We start from the raw sequence: 12183 nt of genomic DNA on the forward strand, positions 1-12183 counted from the left end.
GAAATGCCGGATATAGGTGAAGGGGAGGAAGGCAGCAAATCAGCAGATCACACTGCCACGTGTGTACCTATGTAACAATCTTGCATGTTCTTCACATGTACCCCAACATGTAAAATGCAATTAAGAAAAAAAGAGAATATAAGCTACTTAATGTGGCATGTTCTGAGGCGGTATATAAAAGAAAGAAAAAGAAAAAAAAATACAAGCTACTGAACAAAATATATAAACAAATTGTGCAGCTGCTCTCCAACCTGCTGGACACCACCAGGGAACATACATAAGCAATATTTTCTTTTCTTTTTTCTTTTTTGAGATGGAATTTTTGCTTTTGTTGCGCAGGCTGGAGTGCAGTGGTGTAATCTTGGCTCACTGCAACCTCTGCCTCCCAGGTTCAAGCGATTCTTCTGCCTCAGCCTCCCTAGTAGCTGGGATTATAGTCATACAAAACCACGCCCGGCTAATTTTTTGTATTTTTAGTAGAGACAGAGTTTCACAATGTTGGTAAGGTTGGTCTCCAACTCCTGACCTTGTGATCCACCCACCTCGGCCTCCCAAAGTGCTGGGATTACAGGTGTGAGCCACCGCGCCTGGCGCAAGTAACATTTTCATCACAAACACCTACACCTAAGAGGATGAAAGCAAGGACAACTAAAAATGATACTGTCAGGGCTAGGTGCAGTGGCATATGCCTGTAATCTCAGCCCTTTAGGAGGCCAAGGCAGGGAGATCCACTTGAGACCAGGAGTTTAAGACCAGCCTGGGCAACATAGTGAGCCCCCCATCTCTACAGTTTTTTTAATTAGCAAAGCATGGGACAGGCAGGGTGGCTCATGCCTGTAATCCCAGCACTCTAGGAGGCTGAGGCAGGTGGATTAGGAGATCAGGAGATGGAGACCATCCTGGCCAACATGGGGAAACCTGTCTCTACTAAAAATACAAAAATTAGCTGGGCATGGTGGCATGTACCTGTAATCCCAGCTACTTGGGAGGCTGAGGCAGGAGAATCGCTTCAACCAGGGAGTCAGAGATTCCAGTGAACCAAGATTGCGCCACCGAAATCTAGCCTGGCAACAGAGCCAGAGTCCATCTCAAAAAGAAAAAAAAAAAAACTAGCCAAGCATGGTGGTATGTGCCTGTAGGCTTAGCTAATCAGGAGGGTGAGGCAAGAGAATTGCTGAGCCTAAGCAAACAATTAGGAGTCTGAGGCTGCAGTGAGCTATGATCATATCACTGTACTCCAGCCTAGGTGACAGAGTGACCCTGTCTCAAAATAAATAAATTAATTAAAATAAAGCCAGATTTGTATTCCATGAGCTCCTTTGGATTTGATGCCTATCAATCCCCCTTGCATCATGACAAATTCACTGCCCATGACCATCACTCTTGACTTTGTGAAGTGTGGAATTAGGAGCCTAGACTGCAGGCTCTTGGGAATGCTTATATATCTCAGCAGAGATAAAAGTGCTCAGAAGCAGAAACACACAGTGTTAGGGGCCCTCAGCACCCTGAACACCATCCAGGGATTCTGAAACCACAGGTTAAGAAACACTTGTCTACCAATGGCATGTTTTGCAGAAATAGAAAAAAATCATCTTAAAAATCATATGGAATCTAAGAGGACTCCAAATAGTACAAAACAATCTGAGAGAGAAGAACAAAGCTAGAGGCCTCACACTTCTGGATTTCAAAACATGACAAAGTTATGGTAAACAAAATAGTATGGTGTTGGCATAAGACAGTCAATGGAACAAAATAGGGAACCCAGAAATAAGCCCACATATGTGTGCTTAAATGATCTTCAGCAAAGATGCCAGGACTACACAATGGGGAAAGGGTAGCCTTTTCAACAAATGGTGCTGAGAAACAATATTCATATGTAAAAGAATGAAGATGGTCTCTTATGTCATATACAAAAATTAACTCAAAATGGATTAAAGACCTAAACCTAAGATCTTTTTTTTTGAGACAGAGTCTCGCTCTGTCACCAGGCTGGAGTGCAGTGGTGTGATCTTGGCTCACTGCATCCTCCACTTCCTGGGTTTAAGCAATTCTATTGTCTCAGCCATCCCAAGTAGCTGACACTACAGGCACGTGCCACCGCACCCAGCTCATTTTTATATTTTTAGTAGAGACAGGGTTTCACCATGTTGGCCAGGATGGTCTTGATCTCTTGACCTCGTGATCTGCCTACCTTGGCCTCCCAAAGTGCTGTGATTACAGGAGTGAGCCACGTTACCCAGCCAACATAAGATCTTAAACTATAAAACTATAAGAGGGAAACATAGGAGGAAGGCTTCATGACATTGGAATAGGCACTGGTTTCTCAGATGGAACACCAAAAGCACAGGCAACAAAAGTAACAATGAGACTACCTCAAACTTAAAAACCTCTCCACAGCAAAAGAAACTATCAACAATGTGAAGCGGGGCAACCTATGGAGTAGGAGAAAGTATTTGCAAAGTGTATATCTGATAATGGGTTAATACCCAGAATATATAAAGAACTACAGTTTAATAGCAAAACAAAACAAAACAAAACAAAAAACCCTGATTAAAAAGTGGCCAAAGGTCTTGAATAGACATTTCTCCAAAGAATATATAAAAATGGCCTACCAGCCTATAAAAGGTTAATTAGGGAAATGCAAATCGTAAACCACAATGAATTATCACCTCACATCCCCGGATGGCCACTGTAAAAAACAAAACATCACCAGAAAACAGTGTTAGTCAGGGACAGTGGCACATGCCTCTATTCCCAGCTACTCAGGAGGCTGAGCCAGGAGGACTGCTTGAGTCCAGGAATGTGAGTGAAGCCTGGGCAACCGAGGGAAATCCCATCTCAAACAAACAAGTGTTGATGAGGATGTAGAGAAACTGAAAACGCTGCACACTGTTGTTAGGGTTGTAAAATAATGCAGCCACTATGGAAAACACTGTGGAGATTCCTCAAAAAGTTAAAAATAGAGCTACCATATGATCCAGTAATCCCACTTCTGGGAGTATATCCAAAAGACTCAAAATTAATATCTCAAAGAGATATTTGTATGCCCACATTCATTACAGCATTATTCACAGTAACCAAGATGTGAAAACAACCTAATGTCCATTGCTAGATGAAAGAAAATAGAGTGTAATAATGGAATATTACTCAGCCTTAGAAAGAAGGAAATTCAAGTACATATTACAACAAGAATGAATCTTGAAGACATGCTAAGCAACATAAGCCAGTCAAAAAGGACAAATACTGTATGATTCCACTTGCATGAGGTGTCTAAAGTAATCACACTCGTAGAAACAGAAAGTAGAGTGGTGGTTGGCAGGGGATGGTGGGGAGGGAGGGGAAATGGGGAATTGTTCAATGGGCATAGAGTTTCAGTTACACAAAATGAAAAGGTATGGAGCTCTATTGTATGAGAGTGTGGATGTAGCCGGGAGCAGTGGCTCACACCTGTAATCCCACTACTTTGGGAGGCTGAGGCGGACGGCTCACCTGAGGTCAGGAGTTTGAGACCAACCTGACCAACATGGAGAAACCCTATCTCTACTAAAAATATAAAATTAGCTGAACATGGTGGCAGGCACCTGTAATACCAGCTGTTTGGGAGGCTGAGGCAGGAGAAGCGCTTGAACTGGGGAGGCAGAGGTTGCTGTGAGCCGAGATGGCGCCATTGCACTCCACCTGGGCAACAAGAGTGAAACTCCATCTCAAAAAAAAAAAAAAAAGAAGAGTGTGGATGTAGTTAATACTGCGCTGTACATTTTAAAATTAAGAGGGAAAATTGATGTTACTTTTTCAAAAATCACAATTAAAAAAAAGCCAAAATTGTGGTCTAGAAACATCCTTTAATGCTGTTCTGGGTGATGTTTCTCAAGCTGTATCCTCCAGCCAGGCCCTGGAAGACTTATTTTTCAGGTTTCTTCTAGAAAATGAATGTAAAGCTTAGTTTTCTAGACACTTCAAGAGCTGGAATGAGAGAAGAGAAACCACCCGATGTCAAGGAGTTAGGTGTGGTGGGACAGGAACTTGTATTTTTGAATAAGGGACACAGAGAAAGATGGCAGAGGCGAGAGTGTGCCCTGAGGGTAGGGAGGAGGCAATGCCAGGAGGAAGCAACCTCAAAGAAAGGCACAGCCATGGGACTAGAGCACTGTCCAAGGCTGGCCGCCACTTCACAGAAACATACAGTGAGGTCACCAGAGCAAATGGAAAAGCAATCATGTCGTGGAGGGGCAATGTGAGCAACTGGGGCGTTCAAAAGATTAGTGAGGGAGCAGGACGGAGAAGAGCCTGCAGTTCTGGGAATGACAATGCCATATTGAATGGAACCTAGAGTCCCATTAGGGCTACACACCATTTTAAAACACTAACTGGTAAATTCCTTGATATTTGATCTTTGAGGGGGTCAAAATGAATTATTACTTTGTGAGTCCTTTGAGATACACTTTAAAGTTGAATCCTCTGACATTTTGTAGGTTTTCTAATTTTCTTTTTTTCCAACTATTTGAGAGCACTAATGTGCCATATTTTCTAATTTTCATTTTAACAATTATAGGCCAGGCCACAGACAAAGAATAGATTCATACATTTATTTATTTATTTATTTATTTATTTTTGAGACGGAGTTTCGCTCTTGTTGCCCAGGCTGGGGTGCAATGGCACAATCTCGGCTCACCGCAACCTCCGCCTCCTGGGTTCAGGCAATTCTCCTGCCTCAGCCTCCTGAGTAGCTGGGATTACAGGCACGCGCCATCATGCCCAGCTAATTTTTTGTATTTTTAGTAGAGACGGGGTTTCACCATGTTGACCAGGATGGTCTTGATCTCTTGACCTCGTGATCCACCTGCCTCGGCCTCCCAAAGTGCTGGGATTACAGGCGTGAGCCACCACGCCCGGCTTTACACATATATTTATATATTTTATATAGTTATTTGAATATAACTATAGAAAACATAAATGCTTTCCAGAAGTAGACTAGGAAAGGGGAATATTTATGTACAACATGTTCAGCCCAACCTGTCCTCTGGGCAGCATGACACTGTGGTCCCTTCACCTCATGCTTGGTGCTTACATTACAAAGAAGCTGTACCTTGAGAAATTCAAACAGCAGTCCAACAAGACTTACTGTAATAAAACTACCACTATGCTTCTGTTCTCACAATGTGGAAAAGTGATTTCGGACAAACCCAGGAATCACACACTTGACATCTCTAGAAATTACCAGGTAATCTGCTATTTAATCCTGTATCTGGGAAGACTTGGAAATCAAGTCACTCTAATATTTGAAACCTGAACTCAGTCATTCAAAAGAAACAGGTGAACTAAAGAAGGAAACATGAAGAGTTATCAGTAACAGAGCACAGCATTTCTCATGCTTGAGTAAAGTACCCCGAATTAAAGAATAAGAAAAAATGCCCAGATCTCTGGGCATGTACTCAAGTAAGCACAAATATGAAGCTAAGGACACTTATGCTAAGAAAAAAAAACACCTTACAAATTCAAACAAAATTACAACAGAAACAATTCAAATTAACATCATTAACTTTATATGGCAAATGATACTACGTTTTCTGCAACTGAATTCTACCCACTTAACTATGGTGCCAACTGCTGGAGTACAGGTTTTTTAAGTTTAGTAACTTCGTTTTACCAAGGGTTCAACTTCTCCACCAATTTTTTTTTTTATATCGTCACCATTTACTTATTAGGTCTGACTGCTTTTTCCTAATCAGAATGGAACAATTTGGGTGGAGCTGCTTGGCATTACCTCCGTTGTGCATGTAAACTCAGAAGCTGCAATGGAGGGGCAGTGCTCTGTTATAAGGCAGCCATTCCAGCCACTAGGAATATTATATAATAATTTGTTTAGATTACCACCAATATTTAAAATTCAAAATTAGAAGACTCCCAAAAATACTTAACCTTGAGTCCTCGTTTGACAAAAATTTCCATAGTCTAAACCTGAGGCTCTTAACCTTTTTTTGTACCACAGCCCTCTTTGGTGGTCTGGTGAAGCCTCAGAAAAATGCTTTGTATAAAAAAACCCAGCAGACTGCAAATGAAACTAACTATATTGAAACTGAGTTATCAAAATATTAAAAATATTTTAATACAATATTGAATGTAGAGCATTCCCCACCCCCTTATCTGTGGTTTTGCTTTCTGTAATTTCAGTTACTTGACATCAACCATGGTCCAAAAATATTAAGTGGGAAATGCCAGAAATCAACAATTCACAAATTTAAAATTGCACACCATCTGAGTTGCATGATGAAACCGGGCACCATCCTGCACTGTCCCTTTCTCTTCACAAGAAGAAAAGTGAATACAGTACAATAAGATATTTTGAGAGAGCTATCACATTCCACATAGCTTTTATTACAAAATATTATAATTTTTCTATTTTATTATGGGTTATGGTTGTCAGTCTCTTACTATGCCTCATATATAAATTAAACTTTACCATAGTTATGTATGTATGTATAGAAAAAAACAAAGTATTTGGGCCAGGCCTTGTGGCTCATGCCTGTAATCATAGCACTTTGGGAGGCCTAGGCCAGCAGATCACCTGAGGTCAGGGGTTCGAGACCAGCCTGACCAACATGGTGAAACCCCATCTCTACTAAAAATACAAAAATTAGCTGGGGGTGGTGGCACATGCCTGTAATCCCAGCTACTCAGGAGGCTGAGGCAGGACAATTGCTTGAACCCGGGATGCAGAGGTTGCAGTGAGCTGAGATCATGCCACTGCACTACAGCCTGGGCAACAGAGCAAGACTCCGCCTCAAAAAAACAAAAACAAAAACAAAAACATAGTATATATAGGGTTTGGTACGAGTTACAGTTCCACTGGGACTCTTGGAAACATTGTGGGTAGAAAGGGATGACTATACCTATGAACACATTAAGGATCTATCGACAGATTGAATAATTCCCGTAATTTCCAAGTGGTGGTGAGTATAATTGACATTTCAGCAACTGTAAAGTGATATAAAGACATCTATGATTTCTATAAATGATAAAGTCACAGGTATAAAATATTTTATACTTTCCAGAAGAGGTTAGTGAAAATAAAGAGGTAACTTTTCCCCCAACTTTACCAACCCTATGAATTCTGTCCACACACCCCTAAGGGGTTCTGATGACCCCAGGTAATGACTCTTGGCCTAAAACTTGCCCAAGTGAGATGGTTAAAATAATACACATGTACCCAAGAGTAACTGCAGTCTTTGACGATTAGGATCTGCCCAGACATATGGACCATCCATCTCTCTTCTTTCACAGAGAAGCATGGCCAGGCCCCAAACCCCGCACTTGTGGCCAGCAGGTCTCTGAACGTCTGTGGAACCATTCTTTGAGAAGCTTAACTCTCCTGGCATGATGAGGTTCTTATGTGGACCTTCTCTTTTTACCCTTTTATCTTAAAGAGTCACTGCAGGGGGAGGTATCATCCTCCCCTTAGCTCTCAGTCACTCCACCCAGGAAGGAGCTCCACATTCCTTGGGACACTTGTGTGGCTCCCAGGCCAGGAAGAAAGACCCTAAAGAGATTGCTCATCCCCAGGAGGAGGGTAACTTCCCAGAGTGCAAGGACCACCATGGCTGTTATGCAACTGGTCATGAGGAGACCCTCAGAGTAAGAAGGTTCCAGCCAGTCATGTGGTTGCCCCCTCCACCCACTCTCTGGCTGGAAAGGGCTGAAATGTCCTAGGGTTGCTAGGCAACGGGACAGAATTCAGTGATGACTGTAACCAGAGGATTGTTATATCCTAGGGTGTGTGTGTGTGTGTGTGTGTGATGCATCACTTTCCCTGGAGGTCTACAAGGGGCAGAAAAAGTCATATTTCTAAGGTAGCCTAAAGGGACCTCTTGGGGTGGAGGGGTTCCAAACAGAGCTGACTATGGAGGCCAGGGTTCACTGCAGAGAATATGTTGCAGGTGTCCCCTCTCCTGGGTTACCCTCGTTTCTCCCAAGCCAGACCCTGTCAAACTCTGCTGTTCATTTGTGGCCAAGGTGCTAAAGGGGGCTGATAAATGAAGTCATCATAAAAAGAACTCAACTCTAAGACTTCACAGCTGCTTGAGATAAGAGTGCACAAAGCAAACCACCAGCATCCAAACTCAGGGCAGCCACTTAGTAGCTATGGGACAGCCCTCTCTGAGCTTCAGCCCCCATTTCTATGAAATGAAGTAAAAAAAACCTGTCAGAGTTACTATGAGGATGAAATGTGCAGGTACACTGGAATCCAACATGAGGAAGCCATCAGAAAATCTAAATTAAGGGATATTCTGCAAAACAGCAGATTTGAATGCTTCGAAATGGCAATGAAATGAAAGACCAAATAATAATAATAATAATAATGAAGGTTTGTTTTAGATTAGAGGAGGCTAAGAAGGCATGACAACAAAATGTAGTGCATGATCCTTGATCAAAAGCTGATTTTTTTTTTTTTTTAAAGAGATAAGGTGTTGCTAAGTTGCCCAGGCTGGTCTCTATCTCCTGGCCTCAAGTGATCCACCCTCCTTGGCCTCCCCAAGTGCTGCAGGTATGAGCCACCCTGCCCGGCCTAAATCCTGGATTTTTTTAAAAAGTCATAACACATACTATTCAGTCAGTTAGGAAAATCTGAATGTGGACTTATGTAATACTGTTGTATTAATGTAAAATGACTTAGTTTTGATTACAGTATTCAGTTAGCAGAATGTTCTTTTCCTTAGGAGACACAGGTGGAAGTTTTTTGGGACAAAGCATCACGATGTCTGTAATGGCATCTGAAATGGTTTAGCCTAACACACATATATAGAGAGAAATCAAATATGGCAAATGTTCAGTGGTGAATGTAGATCATGGATGTTCACTGATATAAAATAGTTATAAAAATAGTTCAATGGGCATCTTCAAAATTTATAAAAGGGGCCGGGCACAGTGGCTCTCGCCTGTTATCCCAGCACTTTGGGAGGCTGAGATGGGCAGATCACCTGAGGTCAGGAGTTCAAGACCAGTGTGGCGAACATGGTGAAACCCCGTCTCTAGTAAAAATACAAAAATTAGCCAGGTGTGGTGGTGCATACCTATAATCCCAACTATTCGGGAGGCTGAGGCAAGAGAATCACTTGAACCCAGGAGGTAGAGGGTGTGGTGAGCCTGGACAACAGAGACTTCGTCTCAAAAAAAGAGAAGGAAAAAAGGTGAGTGTACTGACCCCTCTTAGAACAGGGCCTGGTACAAAGAGGCAATAAGCAAATGCTGGCTCCTTGCTATGATGAGTTGATGTTGGCATCTACATGTGGGTAATTTTCTAAACCAAGAGAACAAGGCCATAGATCAGTGGAATGACAGGCTCCTCCCCACGCTGCCCGGCTGTTCAAGGAGTGTGAACAGTACTTCCAGACACAGAGGGCTCCCCCGCAGATGGCAGCGTCATGATCTGCACAATGCAGAAGGAAGATGTCTGGGCCCAACCAGATTAGGTCATCAGCCAAGTTCAGAGTCTGGCCTTCAGACTTCTCTGTGGAAGGCAAGGAATTAGAACTGAAAATGACACTTTTCATCCCAGGCTTGTTGGAGGCAGCCTCCTAGGTACGGACTTCAGAGAGCAGATGGTACCTTAGTGAGAATGAGGATTCCTTCATCTGGAGACCCCACCTGTGTCCTGGTACCAGCTGCACAGACACAGACACCAGCCCTGATCAATCCATTGTATGTAATATTGGCTTCCATTTATTGAGTGTCAGGCGCTTTCTGTGACGTATTTTGAAACCTCACAACATTCATCAAGATAGATATTATTTTGCTCATTTCACGTGTGAGGAAACAGACTCAAAGAGGTTTAGAGGCGTGTTCAGTCAGCCCAGCCAGTAAGTGACAGAGCAACAGAACAAGAATCTGAATCTAGGACTTCCTGACTCCAAAGCTCTCATGGCACTGCTGCACTCCATTCTTCTGTGTGTGGAGTTTTATGCTGTGCAAAACTCCTTTCCTCGTGTGAGCTGCAAGATCCCATAAGGTGGTAAAGGTGATGAGTGAGGAGACCGAGACTCAGAGAAGGGACTTGTTCAAGGTCAGCAGAGGTTTGTGGCAGAGCATGGACTGGAATGCCAGAATCTGCTTGCTCTGTCTCCTCTATAACCAAGGGACTCTCTAACAACCATAGGAGGCCAAGCCCAGGACCCAGCCCTGCCTTCACCACTCCTTCCATCCTGGATCCCAAGACTTTGCTACTGCTTTTTTAGTGGAACACCTCTCCTTCCTTCCAGTTGCCTCACTTTAAGAGGCAATATGCCAACCACCAGATGTCCAATGAGATTTGTGATTTCTCTTCCTGCAGAAGTTCCTTTTCCCATCCATTGTTCCATTCATCCATTTATCCATCCAACTATTTATCTATCTGGTCGTCCGTCCTTCCATTCATTTATGTTACACACATACCTATCCATCCATCCAATCAATCACCAGGCCTTCCCCTGATTCACCATTTATCAAGCACCTGCTACCACTATGTACAAAGTAAAAAGAGAAAGAAGACCTGGCTTCTGCCTTTGGAAAGTCCTCAGTTTGTAGGATAGACAAGTAACAGCATGTGTTGAAAGTTCTCCTAGAAGTACGCACTAGGAACCATGAGACTTCAGAGGAAGAAAGGGCCAACTAGTCAGTCGCTGGCAAAGGCCTCAGGGAGGACCAGGATCTGAGCTGCAATTATCAGCCTCCTTCCTTTTCTCTTCCTCCTCTGTGGCCATTGCTTCTCCAGTCCTCTACCTTGTGTGTGTGTTTTTTTTTTTTTTTTTTTTTTTTTTTATGTTGCTACCTGGGCTGAGGATAGTCTCAGTAGGCAAAAATCAAAGACCCCTCCCCAAAAATTGCGTTTTCCTTCCTGGCTTTCCTGCTGTAGTTAGGCCAGCTCGTTCTCTTTCATCTGTCAGAATAGCTCTCTCTTTTCTTTATATTACTGGACACTTGTACCCAGGTAGCAGAACTTCCAGTAGACTGGCCTGCCACTGTAGTCCAGTAGCTTCTATGGAAGAGGCTCATTATAGAGTCTCATGGGGGAAAGAGGGATGCCTGTGCTGCCAGGAATCAGCTGACCCCCAACTCTGCTTAGCTCCTCAACCAGAAAGCCTGGCCCCATCCAGCCAGCGCCATTACTCTTGGACCTGCTTCCAATGCCTTCCTCCAGGCAGCCTGTGGCTCTTCGAAGCAGCACATTCAGAGCCCAGCCTGATCTCCACCTCCCGTGGACTCCTCTGCTCTGGTGGCCTCTCTGGCCATGGTACTTGGATTCTGAGGGCTCTGGCGGGAATCCAGAGGCAGCTCAATCTTTCCAGCACTGAGAACAGAAAAATAATCAGGTGATGCTTGGTGGGCTCCTGCTTCTCAGGCTGCAGTGAGGCTGAATATCTGCATTTCTCCATCTGCAACCCAGCAGTGAGGCAGCAGCCCAGCAAGTCTGGGGACACTGCTGGGACATTGGCAGTGATGGTACCACAGGCTCCTCCTTCCTAAACCCTTGAAACGCCTCATCTCTCTTTGTTCTCCAGTGCCCTACCCCAAGGCCGAGGCTGACACAGCTTCCCTCCTGGAGGGTTCAGGGGGCAGCAAACAACCTGGCCTAAACTTGGTCCTCCTCTTCCCTTCACAATGGCAGGGCTGATCCTGTGATTCCCTTTGCCTCTATGACTTCTCTGCTGTAGCTGAGTCCGCTGAAGCCGGGATCAGGCAGTAATGAGCCGAAGAGCTCAGTAGAAGGATGCTACAGAAAATCTGACACTCATATGCATGCAGTTCCCTAGATACTCTCTTTGAGGGAATTTCCCTTCCCTCTTAGGCTGCCCCTGGCAGATAATCACATTGAGAGGAAGGCTGAACTATATCCCTGGGAAGTCTGTGACACTGGCATCTAGATTTGGCCTCTGGGTGAGTCTGCTCCCTACCCCCCAGCTAAGGATGTGAACTTATAAGAGAGGAAACTAGACAAAAGTGAGCATCAATATCCACCAGTTAATGACAAAGACACAAATCAAACATAATCAAAACCTGCAGTGAGTTGGGTAAATTGCAGATAAAATATCCTGAAAATCATAGCATGGGCATTTGGCACAGTGATGCTACATGTCTTCCGTGTTCGAATGAAGGGCAGAGGCTGGGCACGGTGGCTCACACCTGTAATCCCAGCACTTTGGGAGGCCAAGG

Source organism: Callithrix jacchus, chromosome 8, assembly GCF_049354715.1.
Source record: "Callithrix jacchus isolate 240 chromosome 8, calJac240_pri, whole genome shotgun sequence".
Taxonomy (NCBI): domain Eukaryota; kingdom Metazoa; phylum Chordata; class Mammalia; order Primates; family Cebidae; genus Callithrix; species Callithrix jacchus.